A 12,372-nucleotide genomic window follows, 5' to 3' on the forward strand; every position below is an offset into this window, starting at 1 on the left:
ACAGGCTCGCACGCACACCTCTGCCCGCGCAGGCGGCGGAGGGGCACTGTTGAAAATTATTTTCTTTCCACACCCAGTTCGCTTCTGACATCACTGCTGCAGGAGGGCGGGCGGGAGGCACCCGCCGCCGCCGCCGCCAGACGGTCGCAGCCCGCGCGGAGTGCTGCCCGCCGGCCCCGCGCCGCGCCCGTGAGTAGCCTGGGCCGGGCGGGGGGCGCGGGGCTGCGCGGGGCGGGGGCGCCGCCGGCGGCGCGGGTGCCTGAGCCAGGCGGGGGGGGAGAGGCCGCCAGAAGTGTGTGTGTGCGCGTGTGTGTGTCAGTAAAAGTCAAGGTATTTGTTTACTAGGAAACAAGTTTTATTTCGGCACGTCGGCGGCCGCTGCGCCGGGCAGCCTGTCGGGGGAGGCGGGCTCGCTCTGACGCCAGCCGGGTGGGCTGCTGCCCCAGCCCCGGCCCCGGCCCTGCTCCCCGCTCCCCGGTCCCGCTCCCCGGCCCCGCTCCCGGTTCGCGGCCCCGCTCCCCGGCGGCGCGACCCGCGCAGAGCGCCGGGCGCCGGGACAGGGCGGGAAAACCGGGCTCTCGCAAGTGACCGAAGGGCTGGGCCAAGCCGGCAGAAAGTTCGCTGTCTCCGCAGGACAGCTCTGTTTTCCCTTTTTTTTTTTTTTTTTTTTTTTTATGTACACTAAGTGGAGTTTGGTGTACTACAATAACGTTTGGTTGATTTTGGCAACTACCCCCTCCAGTGGAAGGAAAATACACTCATGTATAATTCAGTGCAGATTTTGCATTACGAAGTTTTTGCCAGCGTTAAACGTTTTTCCACTTGAGTCAAACTACAGTTTTAATAAGCCAGTCTGTCTTTCTCACTGCTGTTTTTTGGGGGTTTTCTCTATCTGTAATGACCAACTTATACATGGGAGGTTATGTGCCAGCTACCAGACAGGCAGCTTTCAGTACCATGGGTTGTCTGTAATACGGAGTGTTGAATTTTTGAGGTCAGCTCCTTGTTTGGACATCTCTAGGAAGAATAGTGCACTGCACTCCTCAGCAGGCATACCCGGGGCTTGCTCCTGCTCACAGAACACTGCCACCAAGAAGCCTGCAGTTTGGCCTCTCCTTTGATTTCTTGGCAGAAATGCCTTGTTCACATAGTGCAGAAAGGTCTTCCCCGCCCCTGTACTCCCCCCCCCCCCAACACATGGGAATAATATGTAAATGATCAGTAACTATTGCAGTTGAGCATCTTAGAAGTATCTACTGACTTGGTATGGGGCTGTGAAGAAAGCCACTGAATAGGTGTAAAATACACACTAGATTTTCTTGGAGTTTTCTTGAGAAACTTTGGAAGTAAACAGCTACGGTTAGCTAATTTCTATGAAAAAAAGAACTAGCACTTTCTCTTCAGTTACTTTCAGACTCCGTACGTACAGTGCTGGTATGTTAACTATGTAAAATAAGGCTTCTTGCCTGCCTGAGCAGATGTTTTTTTGTGTCAGATAAAATAGATCGTAATGACTATTCCATCCAGACCTACTCTCTGAGGTTGATTTAGGCTTTGCCATCCAGGCAGGGTAGGGTAGTTCAGGAAAAGAGCTGTGAGGCTGGACTGCCAGGGCTGAGATGGCAGGTGGCTGCAGACACAGACCAGCAGGAGCTCATGCAGATGGTGGTGGGGGAGTACTGGACATCAGTTTCAGTGAGGGGAGAAACGTGAATAGCAGTTTACTGGAGAGTTGGGCTACTTTTTAGTAAGAGTGTGTGACAAATTAAATGCCATGCTAAGGAATGCAGCTGCGATATAGGTACTTACCGCAGCTTATAAAGTCAAAGTGGGAGTGGAAACAAAGGTATATAGAAAACATTCACCAGAACCTGATGTGAGGTTTTTCAGTGTAAGATGTAAGGACTTGACCTTTGCTTCAAGGTTTTTGAAAGAACTTTTGCTATCCTCTGCATCCCTTTGTGAACTTGTAGAATAAAGTTGGAGAAGAGACTGTTGGGATACCTGGGGGAAGATAATTCTCCATGCTGAATAAAGATCTGTACAGATTTTATTGTCAGCTGCATGGCTGACATAGATGTTACCAGGTCAGCTGTCTGCCCAGCCAGGAAACCAGGAATTATTCTGCTCATAGCCATGAACAGTAACTTAACGTGAAATGCAGTAATTCCATGAAAACTCTTAGGGCATGATCAGCTTCTTATTAGTATGCTCATTTGGGAAGAAAAATGGTCTATTAATACAATTTAAAATAAAAACAACATACAATCAGTAGACAAGACACTGCTGGTGTTGTATTCTTTATTTGTGGTCTCTGGAAAGAATTCTGTCATAAGCACCCAAACAGTGTTGATTATGCTGTGGGTCTGCCAGTGAGGAAAGACAGCATATTCTGTTTGCTTACAGAGATTTAAAACCTTGTTAATAAAGGAAGTTGTTCAACTGACTGAGCAGGTCAAGGCTTAAGGCTGCTGCAGCGTCATTCTCTTAGACAAAGGTTCTGTCTCAATTCTTAGGTGCTATATTGTTTCTGGCCGACATTGCTGAGAAGATATTAACATCTCTACCTTCATCTTATGCCTGCTTTCAGTTAATGCACTCTTCACCCCTTGATTTACGCTTCACAGTTGCCTTGTATCTTACTTCCATTGTCATGGCTTTTCTTTTTTGTCTTGTCTCAAGGTTGTTTCCCATCTTGGGTTTGGTATTCCTACAATGATTAGAAGGATGTTGTAGTGATGAGTCCCATACGGATATTTAGAGAAGCAAGACCTTCCTTCACTTCCGCTAAATATATTTATTAGTTGTATTCTGTCTCCTTTCATAATGCTGTTTGCCTGTCCATTTAAAAATGAGATCGATGGATGCACAAAGAGACTCTGCCCTTTTCACCTCAGTGGTTTGTGTATAGTTTGGTTTTCCACTTAAACTTCATGTTCTATTTGTGTCTTGAGCATCGTATAAGACATGACACCACCACCTAAATCAGTACAAGAATGTGTTTAATTAAAGAGATAAGTAGGTCGCTGGGGACAAGATCTTCTGTACTGCTTTCTGGCAGAAGACATACAGGTCCTACTGCCATGTTCCTGTTGGAAGAAAACCCGGCAGAATGAGGCACTCTGTTATACAGGAACTAAAATCCATGAGATGCTTCAGCACAGCCAAATTTGAAAGTAGAAAGGAATGCACAGCTTTTATTGAAATCAGATTGGTCTCAGAGGGAAAGCAGGGGAAACAAGCACAGCACTGAGGAATTCCATTCATGGCACTGTTCAGCATTTATTAGGGTTTAGTTTTGGGTTTTTTTGGATGCTCAAAGCAAACCAGTGATCTTTGCGGTGGGGTCTCAGTTCTTCACTATTTTTGTTGAAAGCTTTACTGTTTTAGAAAGAAGATAATTTTGTAAAATGTAACTCAATATGTCAGGTGATGCTCATGACTTCACTAGGAAGATAAGCATCTCAATTTTTAGAAAATAGATCTTACTGGGTGGGATTGAAGAGAAAGCCTGATGGCCTGAATTCATCCATCAAAGGAATTATTATTTCTTCACTGAATGGGGAAAATGTAATTATGCCTTTTTATTTTTCCTATGAAGTTTCATGGGCAGGTTTAATGGTGATATGTGCATGCCAGGTGAAGCCTCATAATTTGGGTGTGACCTTAAAATACAACCCTCTGGCTGTGTAGAGGTGTTCACAGGAGTCTGTAGGTGGAGCAGAAAGTGGACTGACTCAAACACCCCTTAGAGATGGCTATAGGATATATGTTTATGGTTTACTTCACTGATGTTAAACACTACACTGTGTTTGGAATTGCACAGGCCACAAAGAGCCGAGGTGGGCAGTAGGAACACTCCCTCAGGTGTTTAATGCAGGTGTTAAGTGTCCTGAAATACATCAAAGTTATGGCCTTCTTCCAGGGAGAAAGTGACCTTCCAGAGCACCCAGGCATCTGTGCTGAGATGTGTGTGCTGATGGTGGTCTCTGCAGTCAGGCTGCAGACTCATCAGATCTCTAAGGCTGACAGTTCTCAATCCATAGAGGCAACGAACCAGCTGCTTAATTCAAACGCAGAAACAACCCAAAGTCTAGAGTCTTCAAGGAGAGTCTAATGCAGATTGAAGAGAACTGGCTGAGCCTGCCCATTTGTCACGTGCCAGCATGCTTGACAGGGCCTTTACCTGTCATTGTGGCTTGCACAGAGAGATGGGGCTCTGCAGTGACCCAAGCGCTATATGGGCGGCCAGCCTGCTTGAGGTGGAGCCGCAGGGTAGAGCAAAGTTGACGCAGGTAGTAGCAGGAGGTGACTGGGCTCTGTTTCCGTAGAGCAGCCAGAGCGTAGAAGAGCAGTGCAACTAGTGTGCTCAACTGTGCAATAAAACGAGTGTTAGAAATCCTTCTACCTGAACCAGTAGAGTTCACATGGCAACCTTTAATTATACTTTAATTGCACCAATTACAAATTAGAATGTAAATATTACATTCTGAAGGTAGGCGGAGTATTAAATCCAATCACATGCTACAGTATTGCTGTGAAACAAAATAGTAGTAGTCATGGAAGAGTTCACTCTTTATTTTATAGCCAACTGTTGTACTGTCAAAAGAGATGTATTTTCAAGCTCGTGATAGATGATGTGTAAACTCTGAAATAACTAAACCGAAAAATTTTCAATACAGAGCTAGTCAAAGCCAAATCAAAAGAAGCAGTTTGAAAATTTTACAGCAGTGAATGTAACACATTTAACTGCTAGCAATTTCCATAAAGCATCTGCCAAAGTTAAAACAATATCAGCTTTCATTTCTACTGAATTAAATGCATTGCTTTGAATCTGGAAAGACAGACTTTTTCTGCCTTTGTTTGTTGGTTAATTAGGTGGAACAACATAAATCACTCAAGCTGTTTAGTTGTATCTCGAATAATCTCTGGTTAAGCAGCAATCTGTAGTCAGTAGAGCTCAGGGTCTGAGATTTGCTCTCAGAACTGTTTTAATGCTGCAGGTCTACTTTTTTTTTTCTTTTTTTTTTTTCTCTCCTTCTTTTCATTGGATCAGACCGAGAACACATTTAATCTGTCAACCTGATGAAAGGGTCTGGTGTTATACTTGTCTGTCCCTCCCTGCCCTGCCAAGGTATTGAACGGGGACAACCTTGACACCGAGATGTGGCCACACAATGAGTGAGCAGGGGTGAGGCCAGGCCACACCTCAGTTCAGTTATTTGCTTCAGAAGCAGGTTCCCAGGAGGCTTCTCATAGCTTGAATAGCTGATCAGTACACCCCCATGCCATTGTCCCGGCTCCGTGAACTGCTGTCTGATAGCCCAAGCCAGAGGCAGGGCTGTGCCAGCAGGCTGCAGAGAGCTCTCTGGTTCCCCAGCACTGCTCAAGTGTTGGGAGGCCATGGTCCTTGGGTCACCCTCAGAGAAGAGGGACAGGCCTTGCTCACTCTTTGTAGCTTTACTGCCCATCTGAGAAATGAGTCCTCCCTTGAAGCTGGATGTGTGTCGCCAGTCCCATGGTTGCCGCTTGTAATACTGCACTGTACAGATTAACAGTCGGCATGGCTCCCAGCATTGCCTCAAGTCTCTGAAAGACAGGAGAGAATTCAGCAGAATGCCAAGGGCATGGGTGTTATGCAGAGGCATGTTACAAAACGTACAGAGACCTCAGAGAAACTGCTGGGATAGCTTTCGCAGGAGTGCAGAACTGGAGGAACCTCTCAAGTCACCAAGTCTGCCCTGCTAGCACAATTGCTGGGTCACATAATCCCTTTTTGTGGAGGTGGGTCTTTTTTTTCCTGTGGCGTGGTGATTTTAAGGTTGTTCCAGAACCTGACAGCTCTAAGAATTATAATCTCCATCCTAAATGTGCTCACACCCGATTTATAGCCATTTATTTTCATCTTTAGGTTAAACAGTTTCTTTTTCCTTCCATGTGTTTGCCTTGACCTGCAAGCAAGTATATCCCAAGTTTGTCGTTGAAAATGAAAAAGTCAGAACAAGAAGTTCTGGTCTTGTTTAGCTTAGGAAAACAAGCTTTTAATACTTTTAGACCAGCTTGATTGTTAAGGTTTTAATGTGTACCACAGCTTTGTTTATAGTGAAGTGGTACCTGGTGCACAGAGGATGCATTGAAGGCCTGAAATGATCTGTGCTTTTTTCAACTTCTAAGCATATGATTAAGCTCTACCCATACATACTTCAAGTTACAAACATTTTGTAACGTGAAAGCTGAGAGAATATGTTGCAAGAAACCAGAAAATACAGTATACAAGTAGTTCCTTCTTTCAAATTACTGCTGGGTGTTCTCAAACAATTATGTGCCCTTTGAGAGCTGATGCCTTGAACAGATTGCTGCATGGGGTATCTTTCATTAAAGACCAGTTTTTGACAGCATTTTTCCAAAGGCAAGTGACTCTCAGCATAAAACTGAAGGTGGACAAGCAGATGGTGGAGGGGACAAGCAAGGACTATGATGGAAATTAGAGGTGAACTGTAACCATTTCAGGTATTACTTAGTAATAAGGCAGCCTACCTTATACTTCTGTGGGTTGTGCTGGGATTTAGAAGCAGACATAAACAGGTTAAATCTGAGATGACGATTACCTAATGTAAAAGCGCAGTTACAAGAAAAAGTGCTTTTGAGATTAAGAAGAATATATAAAGGATACACTTCTGAGGAAGATGCTGGTTTGTGCTGCTAGCGAAATGTCTTTCTGTTGAGCACCCAAAACCCTCTGAAGAGCAGTTTTGAAAAGGTGAAGGCTTAAAGACTATTACTCAAATATGCCTGTAGTCAAGGGTCTGTTGGTGTATGTCGCTGGCTTCTGTACCTGCTAAATTGTCTTCTCAGCATATAGTGGGTGTTAACATTTCTCTTCCAGGTTTTGCTAGAGTATTTGAATATGTCTGTCTTGAATCTTTCAAGCTTGAGACTTTTTTAAGATTTTCAGGTAAGATGTCACAAGGCTCATTTCCCTGTAAGTGCCACTTCCCCAGCCTGTGACAGGGCATTTAGCTTGTGTTTTCCCAAAGGTCCTGCCTGCTTTCTTCTGCTCAGCCTGCCCACAAGGGCTCCGTGTCAGAGTGACTTCCCTCTGCAGGGCACACAGTAGGGCCATAGTGAAAGGAGTGGTAGGGCAAGTCTAAACCCAGTCAGAGCTTGTTTGCAAATAAATGACTGACAGAGTTACAAAAGTGGCAGCAATGCTGGCATCCTTAGGTCAAAACTTTATTAAAAGCATTCCTAAGAAATTACAAACATCAGCTTCTTTGGGTTTCAGTACTCAAAGCTAGCACTTTGCATTTTTGCTGCAGTTTTTTTTTTCTTGTTTCTGTTTGGAAACATATGTATGGGATAGCAGGGTTATAATTTCCCTGACTTTGGAGTTGTGGTTTAATAGCATAGATCTGGTGAGGAGGACAGTGAGAAGGAACGGAGGAAGTCTAGGGAAGATCTGCCAGCCTAACCTGTAAGCAGGGTCTGTTCTGCTTTTGATAAACAGGGTTTCTGAGGAGGAGCTAAGATTTAGTGTTTATGAAATAGATTCAGAAAAAGCTGAAAGGGTGCTTTAGGATCCCCTCACACAAAAGTGGTAGGTAGGCCAAGAACATGAGCTTATTCACTGTAAGTTTACTGTTGTTCGGGCAGGCCCACAGAGTAGCAATGGGATGGACAAACACCTAGCTGCCATAGTAACAAAAGGCTTTATTAAGCTATGGGTACATACTTATATTAATCTTGGTGCACACAACAAGCAGACCTCAGGGCTTTGGATGCAAGGCAAGGTTTTCTGGAAGAAGTTGGGTAAAAGCTAGGTCATACCATAGCTTGCCAGTTTGTCTCCAAGCCCCTGTATTTCACTGTCAACATACAACAAGCTGACCGCTTTAATTGTGCTGGAGGTTGCTGGGCCTTAACAGCCTGCTGCAAGGGCACCAACAGAGATCTGGCAGAATGAGCCTACTTTCATTTTCTGCCGTTGAGTTAAGAAAGCATAAACGTAATTTGAATAGAGCTCTAGAAAATACTGGGAATTACTTTTTTGCTGTATTGATCCCCCCCCCTCCCCCCCCATTCTTTACAGTAATTGTGTGCAGGGAACATTGTTTCATTTCCTTCTGATTTCCTTGGTTTGTGGTGAAGGACTTTGAAAAGCAGCTGTAAGTGTAAGTGACAAGCTCTTTTCCTTCCACGTAAAATAGGTAGCACAAAAAGCTATGAGCTTGTATGTGTTCTCAATTAACCAGTTGCTCGTAAGCCAAAGAGCTGATGGTGTCTGACAGGACACTTAAACACTTAGCCCTCTTGATTCCAAGTCCGGTGTCAAGCACGAGCCTGAAATCTTATTTCTTGACGAGTGTACATTGTTCTTCATGCTTAGCTTCATACCAGGAAAAAACTGGGTGGGCGCCCACCTGCTGCAACTCTTATTTTGCCCTTCCCTCCTGGGTTCCCACTCAATATTATAGAGGTCTAGTCAGAGTCAGCCAGCACTTCTTGGAGGTTTGCTAGCTGGCTAAAGAGATCACTGACTGAAAGAGGACATATCATTTCTGTATTCACTGTTAGCTCTGTAGTATCTGAGCATGGAACGAGGTCAGCATTTGAATCTATGCCTGACCGTGAAGAATATGTCAGGTGGGGTCCAGTTCTACAGTGTATTTGATCCCCTGAAAACAGAGTATGTGAGCACAAATACGGACTTCCACATCTGTTGGTAGACCTGTAGTTTTAATTACTGAATTACACTTATCAATAAGACTTTAATAAAAGAGAAAACCCATTATCTGTGTAGTTTGTACACCTGTGAGTACCTCACTTCATGCACCAGAGAACTTTCAGTAGGTTTTTCAGGAATTACTGGCAGCAAAACCTTTGTGTGTTGTTTATAAACCTACATGCAGTGTTAGCTTCAAGATTAGCTCTCCTGTCCTATGAAATGTTTAAAGGCTAGTTTAGGAAAGTAAGGCTCCCAAGTCATCATCTAAAATAGAACTAGATTGCTTTAGTTGTATTTTCTTTTCTTTTTCGATACGCATTGATGACACAGGAAAAAATAAGAAAGAAAGGTACAAGGATGTATTTATCTTTTCCAGACTTCTTGCATGATAGAAGGATTCTTCTGTACCTGACATGGACACATTTGGATCGTTTCCCAGCTGGGGAATGTGCAGAGCAACACACAGGGGTGCGCAGAAACACTGAGGACAGTGAGGATGGGCTGCTGTGCTGGGCATGTGCATGAGGCCAGCCCGGCAGCTCGGGCATGTGGCCAGGTTAACCCTGCAGCAACAAAAAATGACAGACAGATGATCCAATGGAAATTACTCAAATGATAGATTAACGTGCAGATACCACAGACACAAGTCAGCTTGGAGAACGCTGAAAGGACAAAGTGTAGAAAGAAAGTATGAGAGTTTGGATATTATCTGCCTCATTTTAAGGAATATCACTCAGTAAATTATATCTTGTAATGTTGGTGTTCCCAACTGTTAAATTAAATCAGGCAGAAGAAATAATGAAATTGGAGTAAGTTGTTTCAACTGGTATAATTATTCTCTTGGTGTTAAATTTCCTGATTTTCTTGTCCTTTATGTTGGTTGATATTTAGGTATTAGAGGATTGTTGAAACCCTCAAAGCTTTTGCTAGTTTGGGAGAAACTCTGCTGTCTGAACTTAATTCACTTTTGGTTCCAGTTCTGAGAATCACACAAGAGAAACAGAGGAGGTTAAAAAACAAAAAAAAAAAGGGGGAAAAAAAAAGTGAACAGTATCACTCAGGTTCTTATAAACCAGGGGATTTTATGCAAGTTAGAGACAATGGTACAGGCAAAACATGAGCCAACTGCTGAGTTCTCTGTCATGAGACACCACGGGATGTGGCACAAGAACACTGAGCAAAATGAAGTTATTATCATGTAAATCCAAACATCAGATGATGCATCACAAGATGACAGACTTCTCATGCCACCAGTATACAAGCTTTTTCTTCTAATTTTACATACACTGACTTAATTATAGCACCAAAGGGCAGAAGAATTGATAATTAAGAAGGCTTGCTTTGATTCGGTTTTACACCAGTGACTTCAAGAAAGTCCAGCTGAATCGAGTGCTTGTTGATGGCCCAAAGACCTGCTGTTCTAGTTGCAATGAAAAAATCTTGGTGCAGAAAGCTGCAGGTATGGTAACTTGTTTAGCAAGATCCTCTACCCCTTCCTTTGGGTGTGTCTTTACAGGACACTGAGTGTGGGTGTTGAGCAGCCTGCACATCTCCAGCCTTGGTCTGTACAGAGCAGGAGCTGTTCTGCAGTGTTTTGCCCGTGTTTCTAGGAGTATAAACCAGAATTTTCTGTGTTGAGATTTTCTTTGTACAGGTACTCAGATGAAGATGATAGAAAAAACTGACTTGATTTTAGGAAGTGAGGGCAGCAGACAATGTTGTAGGATAAACTTTAGCCTTCTCAATGCAAATAAGCACAGGGTAAACATGCTGTACTATGTACATCGTTTCTCTGGTTGCAAAAGTCAAGTATGCACAAACATGAAAAATAGCCTGGCAGCAGCGTTTAACTGCATGGAAAGAAATGGAAGCACGGGTTGCGGGAATGAGATCTGGACTGGAAAGAGTGATAACCCTTCTGCTAAGACCTGTCAAAGACAAAGTTTTCCTTTTTGCTTGCTCGGTGTACTAAACAGAAAAAAAATCAAATAGGCATGTTTGTACTGTTGGACATTAAAGATAAACTTTATCTTAAAGATAAACTGAGGCTTTTTTTTTTCTTTTTGCGTGGGGATGGGGGGATGTGTGTGCGGAATTTGACATTGGGAGGCAATACAGTTTTGTAATGTGTTTGCTTACTACAATACAGAGATTCTGGGAACCCTGCACTGGATACGTTTTTTGCTGTGCAGTTCTGTGATTGTCGTACTGTTTTATCTTGTAAAAATATACTTGCCTTTGCATGTCTAGATTATAGCAGAGGCCCGTCTTAGCCACCTCTTGTAAAGCACATCAGGCTCTCATAACAAAACTGCTTCCAATAGTCTGCATTACTGAAAAGTTTAAAGATAGGCGTGACTGCTGCATTTATCATCCCTGGGCAAAGTAAGGTAGCATTGGAGTATTACTGAGAAAGAGTTCTTCTGCACTAATTGAAAAAACCTTTGTTGTTAATATAACTTTCCTTCTGTTTTCAATGTGTTTTGTGTAACTATCCTGCAACTTAACAGCATTTGTGGGAAACCTTATTACCAGAGCAAATCTGGATGTGTTCAGCAGGATTCTCATAACCTACTCTTTCTGGATTCAGTGGCAGTCTGCGCTTCTAACTCGGCTGTACCTGTACATTTCTGCCTTATGACTTACTTTGTAAAGTGGTATTAAATGCTGAGGCTTTCAACTGAAGACTATAACTCCAAAATCTGTTTTTACTGTCACCTGTGATGAGCAAGGTCAGATTTTGTGTTCTCCTTTGTCAGAGCTTTGCTGGAGATCAGTACAGGGAGCTCCTGAAGTAGCTACAGATTGACAAGAGAGCAGAGCTGGAAGGGGCCTTTGGAGGTCTGTAGTCCAGACCCCTGCTCCAAGCAGGGAGCTAGCTCAGGATGCTCTGGACCTTGTTCCAGTCAAGTTATGAAGATATCCAAGAATGGAGATCCCACAGCCTCTTGGGCCCTGCTCCAGTACTTAATCATGCTCATTGAGTATAATTAATACATTTTTCACAATTGGAATATTCCTTGTTGCAACTTGTGACTGTTGCCTCTAGTCTTTTCATCTTGTACTTCTGAGAAGAGTGGCTCCATCATCTCTATTAAAAGACAACTATAGTGTGTCCAAAAAGCTTTTCTTGTGTGCGCAAAAAACTTATTAAAAGAATTCAAACCACTTCGGGAAATGATGAACAGTATCTGTTGCATCATCCCAGTCTTCCTCCATGCCTAAAGGCAGTGTACTTAAACATCAGAAACACCTTGACTTAAGAGCTTAGTACATACTACTGCAAATGATAGAAAGTAAAAAATTACTCTGCCCAGGAAGCTTTTTTTGATACATACAAATATTCTTGCCTATAATCAAGAAACTAAAACAGAAGAGTTGAGTAATGCTTCACTTAAAGAGCAAGACTCCTGTAAGAGCACGAAACCTTTTCATAGCAGCGCGTATTAGCACTGATAATAGGGCAGTGCTTCCAAAGCTGCAAAACAGCTATGGGAAAAAATACTACAGAATCCCCTATCACATCACACACTGATACCAAAGTTGTACTTGGAAGAGTCTGATCATTCCTGTGCATCTTCTTAATGTAGTTGTTTGCAGATTCTTGTTCTATGCAACAGTACAAAATACTAGATTCCCAAATTTAT

At 43.3% G+C, this 12,372-nt stretch overlaps 1 protein-coding gene across 1 annotated transcript in view; it reads left to right on the forward strand.

Annotated features, from left to right (window-relative positions):
- The window catches only part of EMP2 (epithelial membrane protein 2), a 23,113-nt gene continuing 10,741 nt past the window's right edge, over positions 1 to 12,372 (forward strand). The window contains exon 1 of the mRNA XM_056337029.1: positions 1 to 189. The gene's annotated coding sequence lies outside the window, so the exon portion shown is untranslated. The remainder of the gene's footprint in view (positions 190 to 12,372) is intronic.

Source organism: Falco biarmicus, chromosome 4 (genome assembly GCF_023638135.1).
Source record: "Falco biarmicus isolate bFalBia1 chromosome 4, bFalBia1.pri, whole genome shotgun sequence".
In the NCBI taxonomy this organism is placed as follows: Eukaryota; Metazoa; Chordata; class Aves; order Falconiformes; family Falconidae; genus Falco; species Falco biarmicus.